Source organism: Pelodiscus sinensis, chromosome 3 (genome assembly GCF_052426305.1).
Source record: "Pelodiscus sinensis isolate ZL-2025 chromosome 3, ASM5242630v1, whole genome shotgun sequence".
In the NCBI taxonomy this organism is placed as follows: domain Eukaryota; kingdom Metazoa; phylum Chordata; order Testudines; family Trionychidae; genus Pelodiscus; species Pelodiscus sinensis.
Window position 1 is genome coordinate 123,077,685 of NC_143054.1, and position 27,812 is coordinate 123,105,496.

At 41.8% G+C, this 27,812-nt stretch overlaps 2 long non-coding RNA genes across 2 annotated transcripts in view; one reads left to right on the plus strand and one right to left on the minus strand.

Annotated features, from left to right (window-relative positions):
- Nucleotides 1–27,618, plus strand: LOC142827644 (uncharacterized). The gene is made up of 3 exons (XR_012902344.1): nt 1–373; nt 20,238–20,368; nt 25,513–27,618. It is a non-coding gene; the product is annotated as an uncharacterized LOC142827644 (long non-coding RNA).
- The window catches only part of LOC142827645 (uncharacterized), a 119,978-nt gene that overhangs the window by 17,066 nt on the left and 75,100 nt on the right, over nt 1–27,812 (minus strand). Inside the window, exon 2 of the long non-coding RNA XR_012902347.2 lies at nt 15,321–15,395. This is a non-coding gene — a long non-coding RNA (uncharacterized LOC142827645). The remainder of the gene's footprint in view (nt 1–15,320; nt 15,396–27,812) is intronic.

The window sequence follows — 27,812 nt, forward strand, 5'->3', positions numbered from 1 at the left end:
TATAGTTATCAGACTTGGGCGACCTATAGAAACCACCTGGAAAATCAGCACCAACCCTTTCTTTGGCAGAGACTCAATATAAAATGGGAGGATCACCACGCTAATGTCAGCATTTACAGAGTCCAACATCTTCGCTGTTGAAGCCCTGATTATCCAGCATCAGCTGAGATGGCGCTGTGCACACTTACAAAACAACTGCTGTATGGCCAACTCAAAGGATAAAGGAAATGGAGAGGCCCCAAGAAATGCTTTAAAGGTGCCCTCAATATAATTATCAAGAAATGTGACATCGACACTAAACAGTGGGAGACAGTAGCCTATCCATACATTCATCCATCTGAGAGTCTGTTCAAGTACTCCTAAATGGAAAGAGGTAGGCCCACCAAATTTGATATGCAGCTTCCTCTTATAATGTAAAGCAAGGTCAGGGTTTGGTTGTGCCAGTACAAACGGATGTGTCTGAAACCAGAGTGTTTCTTATCAAACAGAAAAGGAGGGGTCTGATAGCAGGAGCAGTTATATTCCACAATAACCACAGGGAGGGCAGGAAGCCTGCCAGCCTCATGAAGCAGCCACTGGTCAGGTGGCATGGTCCCCCACAGCCCTCATTTCCCACTAGCCGAGAATCATGGGCCTCATGGAGTCCCCTCACACCTCCTAAACCCCTGCCCGGACTCCTGAGACTCTCCCACATCTCCAGCTCCCTCTCCTGAGCCCCCCCTTTACGGACCTGAGCAACGCCAGGTTAACGTTCTGGTTAGCTATAAAATATGCCTTTGAAGATTTGAAAAAAAACAAAACCCTGATTACCAAACAGCTTATAATGACAGATAAGGAAAAGGTGAATTTGATCTTTTCCAGGTCAAATCAAGTCATTGACAAGCCTGACAAGTTTATTTTTGGAAAAACATTCAATTGGCTACAAAAGCAGGCTAGACATATTTTAGTATTTCTTGTTCTTCTCAAGCAAGGTACATTCTATCTAGAGTTTTGTGCACCTATACAATCACTGTCCATTTTAAACAAACTGGCATTAGCAAAGTCCTTCATGAATTTCATGGAATCTCTGGTTCTTCCCCCCCCCCCCCCCCATTTCAGATTATAGCCAACTCTACTGTAGGTTTTTTGTTTTGCTTTTTTTTGGGGGGGGGGGAGGGTTTGGTGGAAGGGGAGTACAGAACAGGGGGCAGTTATTGTAAAGGTCATTCTGATTATAATGGAAAAGAAAGGTCTTGCAGAATTATGTAAAGGTGGTAAGATTCTGGATTCATCCAAACCCATCCATTAACTCACGATATAAAATGTTGATATATTAAGAGTAAAACATTTCTGGTTTCTGTTTAGCCCCCACTCTGAAATTACCAAGCCGTGTGAAAGTGGAACAAATGGAGGCAATGACTCTTTTTTCTATTTTTAGTCTGTCTTGTCTATTTACATTGTAAACTCTTTGAGATAGGGACTGTAACTTATTACTCTCTGTACATCCCTCAGCATGAGGAGGCCTGATTTTGGTTGGATCATTACGTGCTAATATAAATAATATTAATAGTAGGGAAAAATAACGAAACTTTTTCAACTCTCAGTTTAAGTCCATTTTGGATGACTGTTCCAGATGTTCCCGTATTCAGTTCCAGGTGTTCATGTATCCAATTAACACATTCCTAAGAAATTGTTTATTTGCCCTCTAGAGGTTAGTGGTCCAGATTATAAACACCAAATTGCTGTCACAACATGCCAAATGCTGCTCACATTAATCACACATCACTTGGACTTTTGAAGTAAATGGGAACAGTGTGCGTTCAGCAATATTCTAAGTATGGAAAGAAATTACAGGTTCTTTAGGGCATGTCTACACTGGGGAGTTATTTCGAAATAAGGCGAGTGTCCATACTACCAAACCTGTTATTTTGAAATAATAACTCCTGCTTGTGAAGAGGAATAAGCTTATTTCAAAAGAGTTATTTTGGGAGTTATTCAAAATAACCTGGTAATATAGACATTTGGGATATGTCTACATAGCAGTGCTAAAGTCAAATTAAGCTACACAGCTTCAGCTTCATCAATTGCTCAGCTTAAATCAAAATAGCTTAATTCAGCTTTTGGGGCTGTCTACACAGCAGGAAGTTAAAGGAAGAATGCTCTTCCTTTGACTTCCCTTACTCCTTGTGAAATGAGGGTAACCACGAGTTGGAGTAAGAAGTCCTCCAGCTTGACATTATTTCAAAATAAAGGCCTGTAATGTAGACACACACTATGTTATTTCAGAATAACGTCAGTTATTCCAAAATAACACTGTGTAGACGTACCCATACTGACCATGTGTGCCCATTGGTTTGGGCTTTTCATATACATTTGAAAAATACTGTGATTCCAAGATAAATGACAGCATTTGGCCATTATGTTTTGGTTCATATTTTTTGCTAAGCATATTTTAGAGTAATATGCAACCCCTCTGTCCAGATCCAGGATCTAATCCAAGCATCTATCCTGTTTTCCTCACTAGTTACATAACTAAGATTATTGGCTCATGTATCATTTTTATTGATTTATTTTTGCAGATTCTAAACTGTAGCTACAAAGCCAAATGGCCAGTCAACCTTCCAAGTATGAGCCTAATAGATTTTTTTTTACTAGATAACTCTCTAGATTATGAGCTGTTTATATTGAAAAGCTGGCTTTAAAATAAACAGTTCTGTGTACCTTTAGGCTCCAAAGGGCTAAAGAGAACCATACCAGTGAGAGAAAATCACTCCTTAGGCCTTCACTTTGCTTGCAGCTAGAACACTAATGAAGCTGAATTCTGAAAAATGAAGCAAAAGGTATCATCTTGTTTTCAGTGAAAAAAACAGCAAAACATCCATTGACTTCAATAGGAAGAGTCCTTAAAATAAAGTGAACTGCTGTTGGGAACGTTAAAAGAGCTCTAGGAAGAATGGACCACATGTGATTTCCATTAAATTAATGGAATTATAGAAAAGATGCATTTGGTCCAAAGTGTTTAAATTATTTCTATTTTTCAAAACTACTTTTTGCCATTGAAAGATCAGATTTTTTTATATGAACAGATTTGAACCTATGACCTGTAAAATAGTATATAACTGTGTAACTGTATTAAGTTTTTTCCATCTGAAATGTAAATCGAAATTTTTGGGGGGTTAAGATAAGAAATGAAAGGTATTGTATTTAAGTGTAACTTCAAGGAAAGACTCAAATTTAGTATTTGTTCAAACTTAGCGTACTCTAGCAAGCTCTCCCCACCATTTCTGATTTTGCAAGACTCTATAAATCAATGGAACCCAAGGAGAAAATATTCCTTCCAAACTGCACTATAATGTGATTTGCCATTATTACTGCAACATGCATCCATCTCCTATTTAATATATGCATATGTACTATACAAGGAAACATTTTATATTGGTATGAAAAGCCAGGTTTTATAGAGAGATATTTTACAACAGCTAAGTAGATGTGTAAATAAAGCTACTCCGAAAAAACCCTGTGCAGGAAATACTTGGTTATACCAATAACCAGTTGAGCATATATATGTGCAGTCCAAGGCACAATTCTTAAGAAATTGCTTAATATAAACCTTTTTAAATGTGTTCAGTTGCATGTCAGATACAGATACTGACTGTCCACAATTACTTCTCTGTGATTGTTATCCCCAATGTCTAACCTAGAGATTATACAATTCTAGCCACTATGGCTAGGTCTACACTACAGGGTTTTTGTGCAAAACCAGCTGTTTTTGTGCAAAAACTCATGGAATGTCCACACCTCAGGCATGTTTTTGCACAAGAAAATTTACAGTAAAATGGCAGAACAGAGGGCTTTTGCTGGTAGAGTTATTCCTCTCCCCAGGAGGAATAACTCCTTTTTGCACAAGAGTTCTTGAGCAAACAGGTGTGCATGGATACTCAACAGGGGTTTCTTGCACAAAAAAAGTCTATCCTAAAAAGCACAGGTGCTCTGACAGTCATTCTGTAAATGGCAATCAGAACTTTCTTGCGCAAGAGTGTCCATGCAGTGTGGACGCGCTTTTGAGGTGTGGACGTGCTTTTGCACAAGAAGATCTTCCACAAAAATCTTCTTGTGCAAAGACCCTGCAGTGTAAACAAAGCCTTTGGTAGGAAGACCTGGCCTAGTTTAGCTCTTGTGAGAGTGGGACTGTGTCTACTGTTGACTTTTAACAGATGTGAGCCATATGATCCTCTGCAGAGAGAGAAGAATTAGATTTAGTGTGTAGACAAATAAGAGGGCAGTGCTGCTCCGTGGCATCATTTCTTCTGTTCCCATGGAATTTGAACCTTTGGACTAATAAAGTCCTGGGTCCACAGGGATGGTTGCCATTCATAGCTCATTCAGGCTGATGCCAGCATAGAGTTACCAGGGAAGAAGGGGGGCAGAAGCTACATCCTTGAAAGGACCAATGTCAGTGGCCCGGAAGGGAAGCTTGTGGTGTTCATGCTGCCTCCTCATGTACAATCTGGTCCAAAGAGTTCTGTACACATACATATTCAGTGAGGTACTTAAGATGTGTTTGGACTTTAAGTACATGAGTAGTCCATTTAAGTCAATGGAAGTTCACATGCTTAAAAGTTAGACATGCACTCAAGCCCCCTGAAAAACTGGAGTCAGAGGAACTACTGGCTATCCAGAGTGGTTCAAAATCTTTGTGTTACTTCCATTGAATTCTGAATGGGGTGTGGCATACTAGAAAAGTACAAGAGGCATAATGCAGGATCAAATAAGAGCTCAGTAAGGTAAGAGAGGCCATGCTGTGTCAGACAAATGGTCCATCTAGCCCAGCATGTTCCTCTGACAGTGGTTAATGCCAGATAAGTCAGGGAATCAAATGACACATTCCCTATCAACCAGTCTCAGCTTCTGGAAGTTAGAGGCTTCGGGACGCCTAGGGTATGTCTACACAACAGGGCTAAAGTCAAATTAAGCTACAAAACTTGAGCTACGTCAATTGCATAGCTCAAGTTGAAATAGCTTTAATTCGGCTTTTGGTGCTGTCTACGCAGCAGGAAGTTGAAGGAAGAACACTCTTCCTTTGACTTTCCTTACTCCTTGTGAAATGAGGCTTACCATGAGTCAGAGTAAGACGTCCTCCAGATCGACATTATTTTGAAATAAAGGCTTGTAGACATAACAGTTATTCTAAAATAATGCTGCTGTGTAGACATAGCCCTAGTGGATGGGGTTATATTCCTGACCATCCTGGCTAATAGCCACTAATGGACCCATCCTCCATCAAATTACCTAATACTTTGTTTAATCCAATTATAGTTTTGGTCTTCCCAATATCCCGTGGTAATAAGTTCCACAGGTTGACTGTTGTGTGAAGTACTATTTCCTTTTGTGTTTGTTTTAAACCTACTGCCTATTAATTTTAATGGGTGACCTCTGGTTCTTGTTCTACGTGATGGTGTAAATAACACGTCCTTATTTACTTTATGCACACATGATTTTATAGACTCTTATAATATCCCTCCTTAGTTTCCTCTTTTCCCATTTAAATAGTTCCAATCTTTTAATCCCTCTTGATCTTTTATGTACATTTCTTATTTCTAATACATTTTTTTAGAGAGCAATGAGTGCTGCAAACAGGTTTCAAGGCATGGGCGTACAGTGTATTTATACATAGAGCCTGGTCTCTAGTATTGTTAGTTTTTTCACTACTGCAGCACATTACACAAGTGTTTTCAGAGAATTATCCAGAATGACTTCAAAATTTGATTGAGTAGTAATGTAGACACCATACTTTTATATGCCTACTTGGGATTATGTTTTCCAGTATGAATTACTTTGCATCTATCAACACTGAATTTTTGCTGCCATTTTGTTGGCCAATCATTTATTTCTTGAGATCCCTTTAACTCTGCTTTGGACTTAACTATCTTGAATAAAATTGCTCTCATTTGTACTCTTGGCCTCCTCACTGTTTACCCATTTCCCCAGATCATTTATGAATATACAGTGGTCGAACAACAACTATGGTTCCAGTACAGACCCATGAGGTGTGCGCTCTCTCTGTTCTGAAAGCTGACCATTTATTCCTACTCTTTGTTTCCTGTCTTTCAACTGGTTGTTGATCCAATGAGAGGAGCTTCTCTCTTATCCCATTACAGTTTACTTTGCTGAAGAGCCTCTGGTGAGGGGCCTTGTCGAAGGCTTTAATGACAATTCAGGTACACTATATTCACTGGATTATCCTTGTCTACCTGTTTGTTGATACTCTGAAGGAATTCTAATAGATTGGTGAGACACAATTTCCTTTTACAAAAGTTGTGGTGACTGTTCCCCCAACAAATTGTGTTCATCTCTGTGTTAGGTAATTCTGTTTTTTACTATTTTTCAGTCAATTTGCCTAGTAATAAAGTTAGGCTCCACAGGTAACTGGCAAGCCTATTATAAAAATCAGCATTTTTTCCCTATCTTCCAGTCATCTGGTACAGAAGCTGACTTAAGTGATAGAGTTTATACTACAGTTAGCAGTTATGCAATTTCATATTTGATTTCCATCTGTACTCTTGGGTGAATACCATCTGGTCCTGGTGACTTATTACTGTTACATTTTTCAGTTTGTTCCAAAACCTCCTCTATGGACAACTCAATATGAGACAGTTCCTCAGACTTGCAATAACTATAGAATGTCAGCCAAAGTGTTAACATTTTCTCAAGGCTTTCAGTTCAGTGAGGGGAAAAAAACAGTACTGGAATGATAGCCATTAAAAAGCAATCCAGCTGTTAGAGGCACAATAAGATGAATACACCATCAGCAATTGCAATGCAAGTCTCACTGATGGCTTTCTTATGTCCAAGTAAGAGGTGCCACTTCTAGGCAGGGAAGATAATTTAATTTTTCAACCCTGTTCAGTTGTTAGCCTTTTTGCAGAGACTGACAATTAGCAGTGTTGAAAGACCTCCTGATTGGATTATGAGTCTTGCAATATTTGGTCTTTTAGTTAAAACCCCAGTTCCTAGATACAAGTGAGTACAGGAGAATCTCTGCTTCCATTTGTTTAAACAACCAAGTTTCTAGTTTTCATGGTTGAGGAGAAAAGGTTAAAAATTCAACTCAAGAGAACTCTAAAAAAATGGGAAGGGACGAAAGAAACCCCAAATGGTTGGCTAGTGAGCAGTGTTCAGACTGGAGGAGGTACAAGGGGGAGCCGGGTGCAGAGATTCTTGCAATATTGCCATCTCTGTGGTTGCAGCATGAGTTGGAGTGTAGTGCACCACAAATGTATGGACAGAACTCCGCTCTGCAAACATCCTGTGGCAGAGTGTGAGAGATAAGGATGCTGCTGCAGCTGCTTATGCTTGCAGGAAGCTTTGTCTTTGAAGTCCACAAGCCTAGCATGGGTGTTGAAATTGTATTTTATACTAATAATGCTTGATAATTAAAGTAGAGACCTGTGGAGGAAGAGACCCTCCTTTGGGTCCTTCTCTGAGAGGCTGGGTTTCTGGTAGCGTGACCAAGGTTTTTTTCCTCAGCCACTTGTAGCACCAGCGAAGTAGGGGCAGGATTGGAAAATTAAAAAAATATATTTTGGCTGTTTTTTGGTGTAGGGGCACAAGATGCTAGTATGTGGCAAATCACTCTGGCTGGTTCTACTATAGCCTTTTTAATTGGAAGAGCTATTCTGGTCAGTCTTTGTGACTGCAAATATCCAGAAGCTGGTATTGAGTGTCCTGGATGTCTTCCAGCGGTATTTGTAGATCATTAGTAACAATTCCTGATACTCTCAGAGGACATCAAGCAGAGAAGTCCAAGGAGTGATCTTGTCATCCAGGGATGAGGAGGAAGCCTGTGTCAGAACCATTGGTACTTGTTCCAGCTTTTCCTTCTTGTACACTGACAGGACTGACTAACAAGAGCAGGAGGAATGGAATGGCACTTGAGAAGGATCTGGGTGCCCACCACAGGGCCTCCAAGACTCCCAATAAGATGAAAAGAAGGACTCCACCAGTCATGATGGCCCCAAGGGAATTGTTCCAACTGCCTCTGGTGGGATTTATATCCAAAGGGATGGATAGGATAGACTCTCATCTGTCTGCCAGGGTTCCTGAGCCTTCACAGAGATACTGATGTAGCTATCTCCTGATTCCAAAGGTGGCTCCCTGGCTCCATCTACACTACAAGTTTTTTCAGCAGAAAGTAGGACGAGGGACTCATTAGCATAAATCGTGACATCATTAGCGTATTTTCTTTTGTTTCTTTTTTGGCAAGGGGTTTTTGCACAAAAAGAAGCAGTGTAGCCACTTCTGTTTTGCGCAAAACCCCCATTTTGCAGAAGATCCTTATGCCTCCCCCGGGCAGGCATAAGGATCTTGCCCCAAATGGGGGTTTTGCGCAAAACAGAAGTTCTACACTGCTTCTTTTTGTGCAAAAACCTTTTGCACAAAAAGAAACAGCAGAAAATATGCTAATGATGTCACACCTTATGCTAATGAGTCCCTCATTAGCCTATTTAATGCTGAAAAAATGTGTAGTGTAGATGTAGCCCCTGAGTAGCAGTGGTACCATCAGAATCGGAACACTCTTGCCCAAAGGGTAGAGATGGAACCGCTCCTGACATGTCAGAAGTGATTCCTCCTCTGGAGTAAAGACATGTCTCAGGATGGCAGAACCCTAAACGAACCAAACCTGTGGGTAGGTATGGAATATGTACTCCAATATTAGGCCACAATACAGCACAATACAGTCTGAGGAATTCCAATGGAAACACCTAGGGGAGCTTCCACATATGTCACAGCCAGTTGGTCTTTGTGTAAGTGAAACAGGACAATAAGGCCAGACCTGCGCTATGCTTTCCACTTCAGTCCTATAGTCATGACTCGAACCAGCGGATCTCTCCTTGTGCACCAGGCCCTCCACCCAAGAGGTCTCCAGAAGAACTAGTGCCATGAATTCCATATGTGAGGGCTCACCCAATCAGGACTGGCCTGGGAAAGAAAAGTGTTTTTTGTGGACCGTCCTCTGCAGGAAACTGTCCTAATGTTCACAAGAAATCTCCTGAATCTCCTGGGGAGCCCTGTGAGAAGAATCCATGGGCTTTGGTAGTAAAGGCTCTGCTCCAAGGCTTATGATTGGAGGAGCCAATTCATGAAGGGGCAGGAGGCAGAGTGGGGGAAGCCTCATAACTTCTTCCATCAGGAATTTTTTCAGTTGGAGCTCTTGTGCCTCTCTAGTTCTGGGGAGAAAGATTGACAAATATTGCACCTTGCAGAGATATATGCGTCACCCAGGCAATATAGGCTTGTCACTGATGGAGAAGGAATGAGGGCAGGACATGCATTTCTTGAATCTCATGAATTTGGGCATAGTCTTAGACCAAGATTTTCAGTGAATAGGAGAGAAAGTGTGTTGGGTGTGGCCAGGTTGGGGTGGAGGGGAGAGAACAACCCTATGGCTAAGCATATGCTATACTAACTACTAAGTTAAGATATAAAAACTATTTACAAATTTATGTTACAAGTTATACATGGAGTGAAGGAGGACAACTGACCACTCAACAGTCAGAAGGAACTGAACAGGCACTGTATCTGACACCCTGACTTGGGAGCATAAAGGAAACTACTATACAAGTGCAGGTTAGACACGGATTTGAAAAATTGTCGGTATCGGCATGCTCATGGATGGCATATATATAGAGACCAGCAGGCACAGAAATAGTGCACGTTTACAAATAATACCAATTTACAAACAACACTAAACATACAAAGTTTCTCCAGGTTAGTTAAAATGGGCATAACTGTGTGCAGACTCGCTACATAAGAATGAACATGCCTCGTATTGATTTAGTGTGCACTTATAAATATTGGGTGCAAACTAATCCACTATAAGCAGGTTTAAACCAATGTGTGTCCACAGAAAGTTGCATCTGTTTAACTAAATCAGCATAACGTCACATCTTTAGTTAAACTCGTGCATAGATGTGTGTAGCAATACCTTAGAGACCCTTTATTTTTGGCATGAGGGAATTGAAATGGCTATCTAGAAAAATCAAAGAATAATATTTCAGTGTGCATGAATGAGTGCTCCCATAGGATGAGCCTCTGAGAAATCTGAATAGGGGAAGAAAACAGCCCACATGCTGAAGTTCCTGGAACTAAGAGAGTTTCATCCCAGTAAAAACTGAAGCCGCATTTAAAGGATTCAGGTAGCTCTAAGAGCAGGTGCCAAATTCAACTCTGTGTGGCGCAACAAGCAGCTGACCCAAATAAACGATATCTAAACAGAGGCTCATTTGTATTTCTTTTTTTCTGGCACCTGCTATGTTGGCAAAGTGCTACAAGTCCACTGGAACAGGAACCAGTAGTTGTCAATGAGCCTGACCTTTCTCTCAGAACACAGTTCAGCCCTGTTAGGCTTTCAGCTCATTTCTGATAATCTATTCTAGAGCTTCATCTCATGCATTTAAAAGGTGTCCCTGCATTTGATTTCTTTGGCTCACATGCCCTTTTGGATGCCAGTGGATGGAGGTGGCAAAGAGGTACAGACATGTGGGTTCTTCAGTGTTTTGTTTCTTGGGAAAAAAAGTGAGAACTTTGAAGCATTTTGTTGTGCTTCTATGTGATAGAGCAAACAGCAGAATAAATGCTTGTACAGATCAGGGCCATTAGGAAAATTAGTCTCTTTCCTACCTCTTTTTGGAAAGTCATATACACCTGCACCACAGTGACATTTCTAAATATTAAGTTAAAGACTATCTATTTGTTATGCATTTTGAAAGAAATTTCTTCAGAAAGCAGTTGCTATTTGACTGTATGGGCAGATAGACCTCAAAAATGATGTAAGTGTTTTTCTAAAAAACAGGCCAAATATTTTCAATGCTAGAGAGAGAACACACTGATCTTTTTTATAAAATATTTATATAGGTCTTGATACTTAGAGATTTAAAATGAAAACATTTATACTGTGGTTTCTGAATCAAACAACATTAAGTATGTAAATAATGGCAGACTGTACTTTTTTAAAATTAAAGGAGATTTTGAAATGGGTGACTGAATTTTAGCGATTGGGATTTAAATTTAAGAGGGCCCAAATGAGCTCAAAGGTTTTTATACCTATTCCTTTTTATAAAATTTGGTTGCCACTGCAGCAATTCCTGATCTTGATCATCATCCTGTAATTTACAAGGGTTTAAATTAAGAATTCCTCAGCAGAGTAAATCCAGTATAAGAAAAAGAGGAATCTGATCTTTCCCATATGAATTAGAATTGAGCACTCTTTTTATTATGAAATTCAGAATCATGTGAAACTCACCCAACTTAGGATGCTAAATTTCTCTGTGGGTGGACTGTTTGTTGTAGTGGTGGTTTTCTGTTTGTTGGTTTGTTGTTAAAATCTTGATATTTATCTTAAATTTGTCAAAAAGTTCTCTGGGACTTGCAGACATTTGAAGTGAACTTGGACTAAGTTGAGAGTATGGGCCAAGTATCAATCTAATTCTCTCTCCCTCCAAGTTCCACAGAAAGGTTTATGGTTTTAATCCAAACTATACAAAACTCACGATTATGGTTGAGTTCTGCTTTGACTTTTGGGGTTTGTATGAATCTAAAAACTGAGAGTGAAACTCAGTGGGTGTGTGAACACACACTAAATGAAACAACAAAAAACCCACCCAAAAATGTATTGCACCCTTGGGAACAGAAATTGCCAAAGTTCACAAAGCTTTAGTAAAAAAGGAGGCTTATTACAGCATCAGACACATTCATTTTAAGATTATGAAACTTCTGAAAGCACTGCCCTGCCACATTGCTTCCCTGAAAGATGTCACAGGCTTGCAGCTCTATTTGTACACATATAGGTCATTCAGGAGCATTGAATATTGTGATTATAGCTCATCTACTAGTTAAACTGAATTGAAATGGGGGTTTAAAAAACCCAATGCATGTTGTTTCCAAACCATCTGTGATCTGAATAGTGGCTTGGGAATGTACGCTATTGGCCAGGATTAAGTACTCTAGCTAAATAGAAATTCACTTCAGCTAGAAACTTCAGAACTTGGCTTGTTTTGTACATCTTTTCATATATCAAGTTCATTCTAAGTTTGAAACAATCACCAAACAGTTTTAGAGTGGTGGAGCCAAATCCTGAAATTTTTATTCGGTCCTCAGCTACGTGACATTCCCATTCACTTCAATAATATGCTGGGGGAGCGGGGTTGTTTGTTTATTTTTTTTAAAATGGTGGGTAATTGTCTTGTTTTCATTTTTAGTTTACTGTTCGGAGTATTACAAACATAAAAGATTGGACTGCTCCCAGGCATTCCAGTCCAAGTCCAACCATCAGTTGTTTATGTAAATTAAGAACACCTACCCTCTCTAATAATTGAAATAATGATTATTTCCTTTGAAGAAACAAATGTACTGCTCATCCTAAACAATGCAATTCTCTCTAGCCAGTATGAAGAAGTCTGCAAGGATGCCAATGGCCTTGCAAACTACAGCCTTATTTCCAATGGCTGTGTCTACATTGGCGACATCTTGTGCCAAAGCAGCTGCTTTTGCGCAAAAACATGCTGCCTGTCTACACTGGGGGGAAGTTCTTGCACAAGAACACTGACGTTCTAATGTGTGAAATCTGGGCTTCTTGCGCCAGAACTCTGATGCTCCCGCTCAGGAATAAGCCTTCTTGCACAACTGTTCTTGCGCAAGAGGCTAGTGTAGACAGTCAACATGAATTTCTTGCACAAGAAAGCCCAATGGCTAAAATGGCCATTGGAGCTTTCTTGCGCAAGAGAGCGTCTACACTGGCACGGATGCTCTTGTGCAAAAGCACATCTCTTGCGCAAAGGCACATGCCAGTGTAGATGCTCTCTTGCACAAATACTTTAACGCAAGAACTCTTGCGTTAAAGCGTATTTGCGCAAGATTGCGCCAATGTAGACAGAGCCATAGTGTTTTCCTTGAGAAGAAAATTAGTGTCATGGAGATCTGTGCAGGAGAGACTTTCAAGGAGAAACCAGTGGCCAAAGGCAGCAGAGAGATTTAGGTGTATGCATATGAAGTGTCACACAAGCCTTTAGACTTTGCTAGGTACAAGCCAAGAGGGAATGCATACACCTCTGTCTGGGAGCAAGCCTCCCTGCCTGGGGGTTGACAGATACGTGTCAATGAGGTTTGCACTAGCATGCTAAAAATAGCCGTGTAGACATTATGGCTCAGACACCCAAGTTGGGGCTCCAGCCTGAGTTGCAACAAAGAAAGATCTTTACTGCCTTTGGTGACAGAAGGTCACCAGGGCTGTGAGAGAGCCAAAAAGAAAATCAAAGCAACCCCAACTAATAGGTTTATATATCCCTGTAAGAGAAGTGGCAGAAGTTCAATTGCTTTTAAAACTGCCTTAGACAGCCAAAGCCTAGCCACTGTGAAGAACATGGAAAGAAAGCATCACAATACAAACAGATATCACATTCCCTAAAGACTGACTCCTAGCTCCACCTATCAAAGCACAGGCCTCATCATGCTGCCCTGAACAACACTGGTTTTTTTTTTTCCGTTTCATTCTATCACAGAGAGGTAGCCATGTTACTCCACTTCTTTTGCGTAGAGACAGTCCAGCTTGTGTGATATTCAAGGCAGAGGGGCACTGTGCATTTTTTTTGCTGAAACAGATTAACACGGCTACCTCTCTGAGATAGGAGAATACCAACAATGCCCTTCTGCCATGCCCAACAGACAAGCCGGACTGTCGCTATGCAAAAGAAGAAATGGACACAAATCAGATATTAAAAATGGCAACATCCCAATGCCAGGAGAGGGGGCATTTAAAACCTCCCTGGACACAGAGTTTCAGACTTGCAAGCTGCCATTCTCAGACAGAAAAACTTCAAAAACAGACCGTGGAAAAAAAACTGCTGAGCTGGAATTCATATGCAAATTTGACACCCTGAACCAAGGTCTAAAACACCAAGAGTGGTTCTCACATTAAAATAGGGAATTTCCCATTCAGGTACTCTAGGCTTCTCATCACTGTTGGAGATGAGCCACATCCACTCTGATTTAATTAGAAGTGATGTCATGGTTCCATCTCTGTATCTTTTTTTCCCCTGGCTTTCTTTTTCTCTTCAGCATCTGAGAAAATGATTTGTAGCTCACAAAAGTTTATGCTCCAATACTCTACCACATGTTAGTCTTTAAAGTGCTGAGTCTCCTGTCCCCATGGCAAGAACTAGATGCTATGGGCCTGGTTCTTCTTTCATTTGCACTGGTGGAAAGCAAGGTTAGCACCACGGAAATTAGTGGAGCTTCACTAAAATAAAACATGAGAAAGGCAGGGGAGTATCGAGCCTTATGAGTACATAAAAGGAGCCAAATTAAGGAAGTCCCCCATTGGTAAGTAAGTAAAGGAGAAAAATATTGTGAAATATAATAAGCCAAGAAAATACATAAAATCTTCTGAGAGGAAGACACAGAGGTTGTCGCTGAAAGGGATTAGACAGACACAGAAGAGTCGCTGTCTCTGTCCCAACTGCTCTAAGTGTGAAGTGGTGCCAATTTTCTCATGAGAGATTGCATTTATATGGTCTGGGCTTGAGAACTCTTCTTATTTTTGCCTTTTCTGCCACTGAACATTTGGGAGATTTGTGACGATAAATTCAGAAACTTGTTCAAAATCCACAGAATTCTATATGCTTCATCCAGCAGCCCTTCACTAAACTCTGAAAGATAAATGCAGAATTGGTTCTCCCCTTGACAAAAGTCGGACCTCAGCATGATTCCTACTCTGACAACTACAGTATGCGGTGCAAACTGACACAGGGAAGGTATGTTGGTAATACTTTCCATCAAAACCAGTAGCTTCAGCAACCTTTCAACCTCTCTCAGACCAATTGCTTTGCCTGAGTAACTTCTGAGTAATGACTATATATTTGGCCATCTGTATTTTCCTAAGAATCTTTACATGAGAGTTTTAAATCAGGGAGGCCTTCAAAAGGAGTCATTTCAAAATCATTTCAAAATCCCTGTATTTGACTAATATAGTTACACTGCAGAACTCACTGGTGTGCTGCAAATTCCCATACTGAAACTTTCCACATTTTCCAACCCTCTCCCCCACAAAGTGCAGCATGGTCATTGCTATAGCTCAAGTTTTTCTTTGAAATCATACCAGCAACTAAATCATCCCTAGAATCCCCTAAAGTAAGCATGTTTATACACATAGTAGTCTTCATTAACCAGCACAGTTTGCAAGGAACACACACCACTAAATAGAAGCTATTCCACAGTGATGTTAATATCAATTGCAACTAGCAAATGTTAGCCTGGAAATGTCAATATCAATGGCTGAACTGCCCTACCTTTGATGGAGGATTTGACTGGTGGTTCAATGTAGTTCTAGATCTGCTTGCTGCTCTGCAGTACCTCGGGTATCACTTAAACAATAAGAAGACATCCTGTTAGAGAGTGTCACACCCTGCGCTGTCCATGCAGTTTAGCTGCACTAGCGGTATTCCATGCCACAAGGACAGGTGCACATAGGTTTTACCCCACAGTGCAAATGCACCCATTTTGCCTGACCAACTCAAACCCACAAATCAGTCCAGACTTGCTCAAACCAAATCCAAACTGTACTCATAGGCTGTGTCTAGACTGGCAAGTTTTTCCCGCAAAATCATCTGCTTTTGCGGAAAAACTTGCCAGCTGTCTACACTGGCCACTTGAATTTCCTCAAAAGCACTGATGATCTCATGAAAGATTGTCAGTGCTTTTGCGGAAAAACTATGCTGCTCCCGTTCAGGCAAAAGTCTTTTTCCGAAAGACTTTTGCGCAAAAGGGCCAGGGTAGACAGAAGAGATTTCTTTTCCGCAAAAAAGTCCCGATGGCGAAAATGGCGATCGGGGCTTTTTTTGCGGAAAAGCGCATCTAGATTGGCCACAGACGCTTTTCCGCAAAAAGTGCTTTTGCGGAAAAGCGTCCTGCCAATCTAGACGTGATTTTCCAAAAATGATTTTATCAGAAAACTTTTCCGTTAAAAGCATTTTCGGAAAATCATGCCAGTGTAGCCATAGCCATACAGTTTCTCTGCTGACGTTCCTGTGAATCTGGTCTTAACTTGATATCGTAATAACATTGCAAACCATGACTTTGCACTTGTGTAAGCCATGCACAAAACAGATACCATTTTCATCTGTCACATTTTATTACAACTTCCACTCCTTTTACCCAGATGTGAATGACTAGACCAGGGGCAAGACACTGGAGAATCAGGCCTTAAGTGGTTTGTTTAAAAAAACATAATCAGACATCCTGCTACACATAGCAGGAATCTATAGCTGTGATGGGACATGCCACTATCCCACTGATAGAAAGACTAAGGATCATGCCAGCAATCAAGCTGCCATGATTAAGCACAGCTGCAAAACATACTCCTCCTGGAGAAGGGAGTTTAAAAAGGATGAAGACTGCCACAGCAAGGAGACATGTGGCTAGAAGGAGATGCTGCTAGTGAGTGCCAGTAGCAAGAAGAGTCCAGCCCGAGGCTGTGACTAGCTGTTCCCAGCCCCGTGTGTGTGGACAGACTAGCTCTACAAGTCTTATATAGCTGAGGGATCCTGGAGGCTGCCACAAACAGTCATCAGCGGTGGGATCTGGGGAGCTCCACCAGGAACTAGAAGATTCAGAAAGGACCCCAGGAGTCAGATGAACTCCTACTAGGAATAGGGATTGTCTAGAATGTGGGGACAAAGGCCAAAAGGCTCAAGGAGACTATGGCCAACACCCAGGCTGAGGGTCGGAAGACTATGCCCTTGCACAGTGGTTCTCAACCTTTTTGATACCGGGGAGTGGCAAACCCTTTTACAAACTTTTGGTGGACTGGTACCGTTTTATTTGCACATATGCATATTCATTATGCAAATGATGAATATGAAAATAAAATGGTGCCGGTCCACCAAAAACCCAGCCCCTAGTGCCAGCCCTAATCCCTAGAGCCTCCCAACCCCTCCATTATCGCCCCCAGCGCCAGCCACTGACCCCACAGTCCCCTGCATCCAACCCCACAGTGCCAGTCTCCTGTCCTCAGAACCCTGCAGTGCCAGCCCCTTCATCCCAAACTCCTCAGTGCCAGCACCGCAACCCTTAGAGCCCCCCCCACCAGCCTCCTGTTTCCAGAGCCCCACTGCACCCAGCCCTCCTAGTCTCCCCCAATATTAACCCCCTCCCCAGAGCCCCCCAGCACTATCCCCACCCCTGGAGCCCCCAGTGCACGCCCTACCCCATTCACCTAGCCTTGCACTGCTGCCAGTGTCATGGCGGCTCTGGGGGCGGGACCGGGACAACCCATCCAGCACCTCCCCTCCTGCCATGACTGTTGGGAAAGGTGTATCCTGCCCTGCCTCTCAGCCAACCAGAACCAGGCAGGGGCAGGGCCTTCTCCTGGCAGCAAAAGAGTGCTTCCCTTCAAAACAAGTTCAGGGGCCTTATCTTTAATGGGATTATATCAGTACAGTTCCTTTGAAGTGAACTGAGTTACTCCAAAATACAGCTGCTAAGCGTCTGGTCAATCTAGTTTGATTTGTTAAAAGCAAATGTTTGGAGTTCATTTTGTAAAAATTTATTTTGCTTAATTCATCTATTCTTTCCTTTCACAAATTAAAACATCTCCTTTGACAGATACATTTAACTGTTATGTGATGGAAATGCATTTTGCATAATCTGCACATTTTATACATTGCTCCATGTCCTGACAGAGGTCTGATAGAGGCCTGTCCAACAGCTAATAATGCTGTGCTCAAGATTAAGTCAGAGAGCTCTGAATGCTTTTTAGCAGGAAGTCATGTGCTCTATTCCCTATCCCATGTGATTAGGTGGTTAGACAATGACTGTGGTGATTGCCAGTGTGTGCCAACATGAATCATTACACAAACATATTATTGAGTCTTTAAACTCATTAAGAATGCCACATGAAAAATAAAGTTTTTACAATTTTCCCATGTTATTCTCTTGCCACATAAGTCTTAGAGGCACTGATAGCAACTTCCTAGTTAGAGTTGCCCTGCAGTTTGCATTTAAAAACAGGGCTAAAATTCCTGTTTCACACATTCACAACTGAATTTAACCTCTAAACTTCACACAAGAATGACATCTCATGACAATTTTCTATGTTCTTTTAAGGAGTAAAATATTCAAAACTTATTCCTTTTTGTAATGCTGCTCAATTCTCCTCTGGTTTCTTTAAGGTTTTTTAGTTAACTAAGGACATTCCCGGCAAATTCCAGTTTTCATACATATTCTGAAAATACCCTCTCACACAAACCACCTGTGAATTTTTAAAATTACACATATGAAATGCCTGTTTGTCAAAGGCATTCAAAAAGTCTGTTTTTATTCAAAATTGTTACTCCGCAAAAATTACCAACATTGCTGAAAATTCATTTTTCATGAAAATGTTAATCAAAAACACTATAAAAAGGTTTGCCATAATGGTTACTGAGATGTTTCAATTGATGGCAAATGAAAGATGGATAAAATGTATGAGGTAAATGCCTTTCATTGGACCAACTTCGGGTATTACCTCACCAATCTTGTCTCCCTAATATTCTGGGACTGACACAGCTACAACTACTCCACATACAAATCTGCACAACCATTTTTCAGTAATGGAAGAAAAAAACCTGATAGCCCTTTCAATATTGATCTTGATTAAAAATTCTAAAAACTAATTCGTAGATAAAGTTGAAATAACAAAAAAAGGCTCCACTTCGAACACTGAACCAAAAAAACTCAGCTTTACTATTTCAGGGTCCCTCCCCCCGCCTTGAAAAATAAGATTTGATTTATTTATTTTTACCAAACTCTAGGCCAAACTTAATGTTGAGAAAATTAGCCAAAGGCAGTAATCAGATCTAGGAGCAACTTACTTTTTTTTAATGAAAAATGAATGTTTTGGAGTACTGTTCTTTAGCTGAAATTTCATTTTTGTTGAGATTATCCAACCACCTAGAAACCTGACTCACCTGTTATGCAGATAACTCTTGGCTAGCCAGGGAGGCAGGCAGGGCAGCAGGTGATACAGGGATGGGCATAGGGTAAGAGAAAAAGAGTAGCTCAGAAGCAATACTGGAAATGAGGGTAAGCAGCTGGGCAGAGTAAAGGCAACATGTCAGAGCACAATGGACTGAGCAGGACTTTGGAAGACAGGAGAATCTAGAAAGCATGCAAAGAAGAGGGTTTGGAAGAGGTTTGTGTGTGGAAAATTGGTTGACTGGAAGGGTTGGTGGGCCATAGCTTTGTAGGTAGCCTGGGCAGTTGGAAATGCTGTGTCTCCACTCCGAAACCTCAGTGGCTCTCCAAGCACAGCTGTTGCAACTACCCACCTATCAAGATGGCAATGCCATTGGGAGCCCTGCAAGTACTAACGCCTAGCTAGTGAAAAAATCAAAGGGCTCACTTGGCACTCCCATCACCTTATGCAGGCGCTCTCCAAATCAAAACTCTATTTTCCTCCCTTTTCACACAATTGTCCCTGATCATTTCTGGCTTCCCTTTTCCAATGCACATTGGATGGGAAAAGAGAAGCAATGCAGTGATTCAAGGATGTACTTGTAGTTAAAGCTTAAGATTTGGATTCTGTTCTCAGCTGTGCCACAGACTTCCACTGTGACCTTACAATTCACTTACTGTCTCCATATCTTTGTTCTGCATCTTTCTCCTGTTCGGTCTGTGTTCTCTGTTTAGATAGTAAGTTATCTGAGAGAGGGACTCTCATACTCCATCTGTACAGTGGTTAGCACAAAATAAACTCTGAATGGTGCTCCAATCAAGGATGACTCCATAGGCATTTTAGGAGCACGAACACAGTAATTATAATTTATATGAATTACTTACTCTGAAATTGCCCGTATGCCAGTTAGTTGTCTTGCAGTGCAAACTATTTTACTTTCACTTCAAAACAGTTTTTCAGTAAACAAGATTTAGTAATATTTCATGCCTTTCTGAGTAATGAAAAATGTTGCCAACTCCCATGCATTTTGCCATGCTAAGAATCCGTGAGAATTTATGAAAAGTTTCAAATACCATAGGCCAAATTATCACCACAGCTAGACTTGTGTAACCCTATTGAATTCAGTATAGGCATAAAAGAGAAGCTGGCCTATGATAGCTTAAATTTTTCATACATTTTCAAAGGACTCTGTGGAGAGCAAGATGCAAGTGGATCATCATTAAGGGAGATGCCAGCTGGCCACTGAAAACATGTTTATTCCCTTATCTTACAGGCTCTGACATATTACAAATGCCACACACAACAGCAGAGCTCTCAGGGCTGCTGCTGACATCAGAGGGTTGGAATGTGTCTGCCACAGATGTGCAGGGAAGAACTACAATTAGATTCTTGAAACCAGATGAGGTGAGAGAAACTACTGCACTTCTAATGGGGCCATTTCTCTCTTTGTTAAATATACTGTTTATGTTAAGACATTTTATGATCATTTAAAGTAGAACCAGAGTGTGAATTCACCTGACACGAGAAACCACAGCTGGGAAAAGACTTCTCTTTCAGCAATTCTCTCCCATAAATTCACTCTAGGATTTTAACTACATTAGCTTATTTGTCTTAGTTAAATTTCTCTCTTAAAAAAGAGGGGAAAAAAATCACCATCTACTTATCATGGAGAAAAGTAATGATCCAAGTGTGGAAAGAAAAACCCATACCAAAAAGCTCCAAAACCTCTTTGTCTGTAAGACTATGTCTACACTGCACACTTACTTCAAAATAACTCATGTTTTTCAAAATAATTTCAAAATAACAGGCTTCTTACTCTGACTTCAATAACCCTCATTTCTCAAGGAGTAAAGGAAGTCGAAGGAAGTGTTCTTCCTTCGACTTCTTTCTGTGTAGACAGTGCCAAAAATCAGAGTTAAGGTACTTTGACTTCAGTTACGCAATTAACGCGATTTTAGCTCACAGTGTAGACATACCCTAAAAAAAGTGAATAAGGCATCTAGTGAAAATTTTAAGAAAAATACAACACCCACCATATGTCAATCACAAAACATGCTAAACATCAAATCAGACCTTACAATACTCTGGTGATTCTAGATATTCTTTGTCTACATTCTGCGGAGGAGGTGGGGGGGAGGGGGAAGGAAGAAACTGAAATAAAGCAGGTTTAAAAGACTTGAAGGTCACACAGCAAGTTAGTCGTATACGAGGTATAGAATTCACATACTCTGAATTCTAATTCTGTAGCCAGCCATCTAGACTTCACTTGTTTGTTGTCAGGGATCTTCCCAAGAGAAGAGCCATTCCTCATGTGGTCTCCCTATCTTATAGCAGCATTTATTACTGAAAAGTATTCCTTTGAACACTAGAAATTAATTTTTCCAATACTGCGAAGTCCTTTAGTTGCTTGCTACAAAACTCAGTTGTAGGACATGATTTCTAGCAAATAGTTCTACATCAGTTGGATTCTTTGGCCCCTGTTCTTCTGAATAGGAAGTTTCTTGCAGCGAAGTACCAACCCATAAGGTAATTAATTATGTCCATAAAGTTGGAGACTGAAGTATTCACATTTGTGTCCACAACTCATTTTGTGAATCTTCCAAGCAGGAAGGGTAGGCCTCTGACCTTTGAAAAAGTATTCCTGCATAGATGAACCAGATTATGAGGCAAGCATGGTCTCTAATGGACAGTGCAGCAGCCTGGGAATGAAGAGACCTGGGATGAACTCCTGGCCTCACTGAAGTCAATTGTAAGTATTGATTTAAATGAAGCCAGGATTTCACCTCTAGGCTTTATTCCTTGCATTGCCTCTAGTAATGATCTTCGGAATCTTTAATGTCTTTGTGGCTTAGCTCCCCATCTATCAAATGGAGATAATGATACTTGCATCCCTCTGTGAAATGCTGAGAGAGCAACTGATGAAAAACATTACAAGTTAATTTATTAGAGTTTCCGTTGAGGTTGTCAATGAAACCTAGCATCATAAAAGGGCCTATAAATAATTTTGCAGTGCTCCAGCTACCCAAATGTTTATACTTAACCCCCAAACCCATTTCAAATTCAGTCTAGATTTGTTGGAAGGTTTGCAAGCCTTTTGTGCAATCCAGGGTAGCATTTTTAGAGAACCTGGTCCAACTGGTGGCTTTAAGTTGAGCCATGTGAATTAAGAATTTTGACTAATTTTCATATTGCATTTTGGGGTAAGTGAACCTGAAAAATCTCAGCAAAATGTGGAGGTATATAATCCACATAGCTCAACCTAACGGGAAAAATATAAATCCATGCCAACTAACTATAGCATAGTATTTTGCATTGTTTAATACAAAGAGGATGTGTGAGATTTTCACCGCCATGGGAGCCATCAAGAGGAGATTATCTTAATGGATTTTCACAGGACATTTTAAGTAATGGAACAGTTCAGAAGGAAGAACATGAGGATAGGCAGAGTTTCAAGAGGAAAGGTTAGAATGAGGACTGAGGCTATGTCTAGACTGCAGACTTCTTTCGGAAGTAGCTTTTCCAGAAGAGATCTTCTGAAAAAACTTCTTCCAAAAGAGCATCCACACTGCCAAAGCTTATTGAAAAAGCGATCTGCTTTTTGAAAGATCCTGTCCACACTGAATGGATGCTATTTCGCATTTCAGCTGTGATGACTATGGATGGAGCGGTCACCAGGGCAGCTGTGCTTTTTCCTCTTATCTCTTCTTTTGAAAGAACTCCCTCTTCTCCATCCACACACACCTTTTTCCAAAAGAGCTTTCAGAAAAAGCCTTCTTTGTAGAATGAGGATTACCAATGTCAGAAAAACCCCTGCGTTCTTTTGATTTTCTTTCAGAATAACGCGATTGCAGTGTGGACGTAGTTGATGTTTTTTGAAAAAAAAATGGCCTTTTTTTCTGAAAAAACCTCTGTATTGTAGACATACCTGAGTTAACACAGCTAGTCAGTAGCATTATTACATCTAAGCTAATTGGTGTTTCTTGAATCTATAAGTGGAGATCTTGATATACCACACTGTTCTGCCAACAATCATAACGTTAAAAAACTAAATGAAGCATATTGAGACTGTATAGAGTTCTTTATAACCAGTCCCGAATATTTCAAAAGAAAGAGCAAACAAACAAATAAAGGGATGCAATTCTGAGGTCTCTATGCTGTTAAGAGTACAGAGAATCTCAAAGATGATGAAACAAAGTACAAAACAAAAACTCATAGACAGGGCAAAGGTAGTTACTTTATGGACATCCTGCCATAATGTCAGAATTTGCAGAGTTTTAGGATAATTTAGCCCAAGAAGAGGAGAAGTAGTGCAGGATTTCCAAAAGGGTGAAGTACCCAACAACTGCTGTAGAGAGCTTATGTCATAAAAACAGCTAGAGTACACTATGATGTTAAAGAACACTACACATTTGTATCTGAAAAAGGAAGCACAAGAATCATATAAAAAATCTTATCATAGAATAGCTGAAATGCCATTAACATATAGAGAAGGAAAATGTGATATTTCAGATATTGATCATTTCTTAATTGTTTTATGCAGTACAGGCAGTCCCCGGGTTACGTACAAGATAGGGACTATAGGTTTGTTCTTAAGTTGAATTTGTATGTAAGTCGGAACTGGCTTCCAGATTCAGCCGCTGCTGAAACTGACCAGCGGCTGACTACAGGAAGCCTGAGGCAGAGTTGCTCTGCCCTGGGCTGCCTGGAATCAGCCACTGATCAGTTTCAACAGCAGCTGAATCTGGACGCCTAGGACAGAGCAGCTGGGGCACTGCCGGGTAGGTCCCCCCAGGGGCGGCGCTGCGGGGACCAACCAGGCAGCACCCCAGCTGCTCTGCCCCAGGTGTCCCCAAGTCAGCCGCTGCTGAAACTGATCAGCGGCTGATTCCAGGAAGCCCGGGGCAGAGCAACTCTGCCTCGGGCTTCCTGTAGTCAGCCGCTGATCAGTTTAAGCAGCGGCTGACTTGGGGACACCTGGGGAAGAGGAGCTGGGGTGCTGCCCGGTTGGTCCAGTAGCGCCGAGGAGCGGCGCTGCAGAACCAACCCAGAAGCCCCAGCTGCTCTACCCCAGGTGAGAAAAGCCTGGTCTGCTGGGGGGCGCACTAGCTGCGCCCCCCAGCAGACCAGGGAAACCCGGACGGTGGGACCGCGGAGATGCACCGCGGTCCCGCCCGCATCCTCCCCAGCTTTGCTCCGTGTCCCCCTGGTCTGCTGGGGGGTCTCCAGGAAGACGAGGAGCAAAGCCGCGGAGGGGCTGGGGCAGCGGGGCAGCCCCTCCACGGCTTTGCTCTGCGTCTTCCTGGTCTGCAGACCAGGGAGACGCGGAGCAGCTTTTCTTGCCCCGGAGTACACGGGCGGCGGGACCACGAGGTCCCGCAGTCCGTGTCCTCCGGGGCGAGAAAAGTCCCGTTCGTAACTGCGCGCGTAAGTCGGGGACTGCCTGTATATAAATCAACTTCTGAAGTCTATTACTGCACCAGTCCAGTTAAATATCTGGCATTTTTAAAAGGTGGAAATTATTTAAATTTCATGGCCACTAGCAATAGTTATAGCTTTTCATGTGAGATACAGGTAAGCCAGAGGCACTGAAACCACTGACAAGGAAGAGGGAAGTATGCTCTACACTACACTAAGAGGCAGCTGGATTTTAGCACAAGCTATAGAGGCACATGGCATTAGCCCCTAAGGCTGTGTCTACACTGCATGCTTATTTCAAAACTTCCAAAACCTCCAAAATACCTTATTTCAAAATAGCCCGTCCACACTAAAAATGCCCATCAAAAGTAGTACCGAGCTATTTTGAAATAGTGCATCCACACTGATTGGAGCCTGAATCACTATATGGAGCTGGAGTGGCAGGCTGAAGTTAGCTGAGGTTCATGTTTAAAGTGACCACCATGTACAGTGGTGTCTCAGCTCTTCATTTTTGCCTACCTCCTTGAGGGACAGCAAACGTTTCCCACTGCATGTGCTGGTTGCCCTTGTAGATACCACAGCACTTCTGCCATGGCCCCTCCTACCCTCCATCACCACTTCTGGTGCTGGGACACCAGTTCCAACTGCATAGTCATGGAACAGTGGGATGACTAGCAATGGCTCCAGAACTTCTGCATGCAGGACACCTTCCTGGAACCATGTCAATGGTTTGCCCCTGCTCTCAGGCAATGGGACACCCACATGCAACCTGCCATTCCCCTCCAATGTGGGTCGCCATCACTATTTGGAAGCTCACCATGCCAGACAGCTACTGCTCCATCAGGAACCAGTTCAGCGTGGGGAGATTGACTGTCATGGTCATGGTCATACAAGTATGGCACTCTTGTGCGATTGTCCCATGAGGGTGATGAACTGCTGCAATGAGGCTTCCTGGGGAAGAGGGGTGGTGTTTGATGCTCAGTCCATGGAAGGTTTTTCAGTCCCGCCTTCAGAAAGTGCTGACGGGGGATGGGGTAAGTTGGGGGTTGGTCCTGGTGTGTGGGAAAGGTGCTTGGGCTCAGGGAACTCCCGAGGGCCCTGGCAACCCTGTGATTCTCGGTCTTCTTCTACAGGTGGTGAGGGCCATCAACACCATCCTGCTGTGCAGGGTCTTCATCCTGGGCAACGTGGACCCCATCATCACTGGCTTTGCCACCATGGCCTTCCCCAACTGCAGAGGGGCATTGACAGCACCCACACCCCCATCTGGGTCCCTCATCACCAGGCATTGGACTACGTCAACTGGAAGGGGTACTTTTCCATGGTCCTACAGGCCCTTGTGGTCCACTGAGGCCAGTTCACTGACATCAGTGTCAGGTGGTTGGGGAACGTGAACAACACCCAGATTTTCAGGAACTCCAGTCTCTTACAGAAGATACATGCTGGCACTTTTTCCCCCAAAATGCACCATTCAGGTCAGGGACATGCACATGCTGATGTGCATCATGGGGGACGCAGCCTAACCTTGATCCCCTAGCTAATGAAGCCCTACATGGGACACTTTGACCCCACCAAGGAACGTTTTAATGCCAAGCTCAGCAGGGCCTGCATTGTTGTGGAAGGTGTCTTCATCCATCTCAAAGGGAGGTTCTGCTGTCTTATCATTTGGCTGGATCTCACTGAGCGGAACTTCTATCATTAGTCTCCTTAGTACAGTGCAAGCAAAATGGTCTTAATCCTAAATATTACAAATGAATTATTACTATTATAAAAGGATTTACTTACCTTTTCTAGGTGGAACATCAGTATATATAGTTAAGTTGATATTGAACGTCTTCAGTATACACATTGATTAGCTTGCCGAGACAAGCACTAGTCAGTTGATGATCCCCAGTGCTCGTCTCAGCAAGTCACTCAAGTTATTAAAAAAACCCTCTTCCCTACTTTGGAAAGCTCATGCTCACTTTCTCAGAATGCTAATGCTCACTTTCTCAGAATGCTTCAGTCCAGTTGATTAGGTAACGTTTACTGACCTCTCTCTGTTAAACTGCACAGCAACCTTGTAAGATGCACCAGTCCAATTTTTTTCCATGACTCACAGGTACAACTTCAGAATTTACCTTCTCTCACCCTGCCCTTAGAGTAGGAACCAAACGTGATGAAATGAGGGGTCCCCACAGTGTAACTATCACTCAAGATACACCTCTAATTTCAATAACACAGAACCAGCACCATCCTTCCCTTAGCTCCATCACTACTGAGTGTGCCACACTATCCGTCCTCAATTTCTTAACTACACACACACACCAGGTTACTACCTTTTCACCATCTGCATGTTTATTCTTTACTTATATAGTATAACATTGTATGCATACAGCAAGAGACAACTTTCATCCAGCCTTCTTTCCTCAGTCAAGAGTTATCCTCTGAGCTTTCCTCTGCTTCTACTTATATCCTCTCAGTTAATAAGCCCATTGCCTTGTTACCTCAGCAATTGCCACCCACTTGTCAATAATCCCCAATAATAAAAACTGTTTACTAGGCTTCCATCAAGCCTCCACTCCTCCAGAAGCAGCCACATTGCCAAGGATACTACCAATAGTGGCATGTTACACCTTGTGAATGGTGGCATTTTCACAATGGTTCCAAAAATAGCAGCGGGAGTGAAACATCTCTGCTTTCACTTCTGCCCCACAACACCTTGCTTTACCTGCTGTCACCCAGCTGAATGGTATCTATCAGCTATGGGCACAAAGCAGCAACACTGATTAATCAATCAGCTAGAACTCCTGGCCTATCTGAGCATCACTCACATAGTAAGTGAAAAGCTGCAGATACCTCAAAATGTGAAAGAAGTGTATCAGGGTCTGGATGTGTGGCTTGAAAGGACAGTGTAAGAAGTCAGAAAGATCTTCAGCAAATCCTCAACTCTACCCACCTCCACCTACCCTGATCATAGAATTGAATTCAGAATTTAAGCTGTGACAATTACAAAAATCTGTATGTGTCCCATAAGTCCCATAAATCGCAGCTAAGTTACAGGTTTACAATTATTTTCCTTATTTTCTCTTAGAAGAAACTGTTATTCCTCGGGGATTATGCTTGCTTTGTAAGGCACACGGGTCATGCCATTCTATTTTATCTATGCATTGCTTTTATCAAAATGTTTTCACAAAGAATTGTATATGGATTTAAGAATGTTTTATAAATGTATTTTTAATTGGAGAGGAAAAAAGAGAAGAAATGAAATAAAATGTTCTGTAATTGTTAGTTTTTATCCAGAATTGTCTGGCTACACATACTGCAGCATCTTACTCATCTTGTAGAAGCATTCATACCCACCTATTTCTGTCTTGCAGGAGTGAGGCTTAATTTCCACCAAATCTTCATAACGTTTTTCAGCCAGATGTACAATTCTGACTAAGTCCTGCCC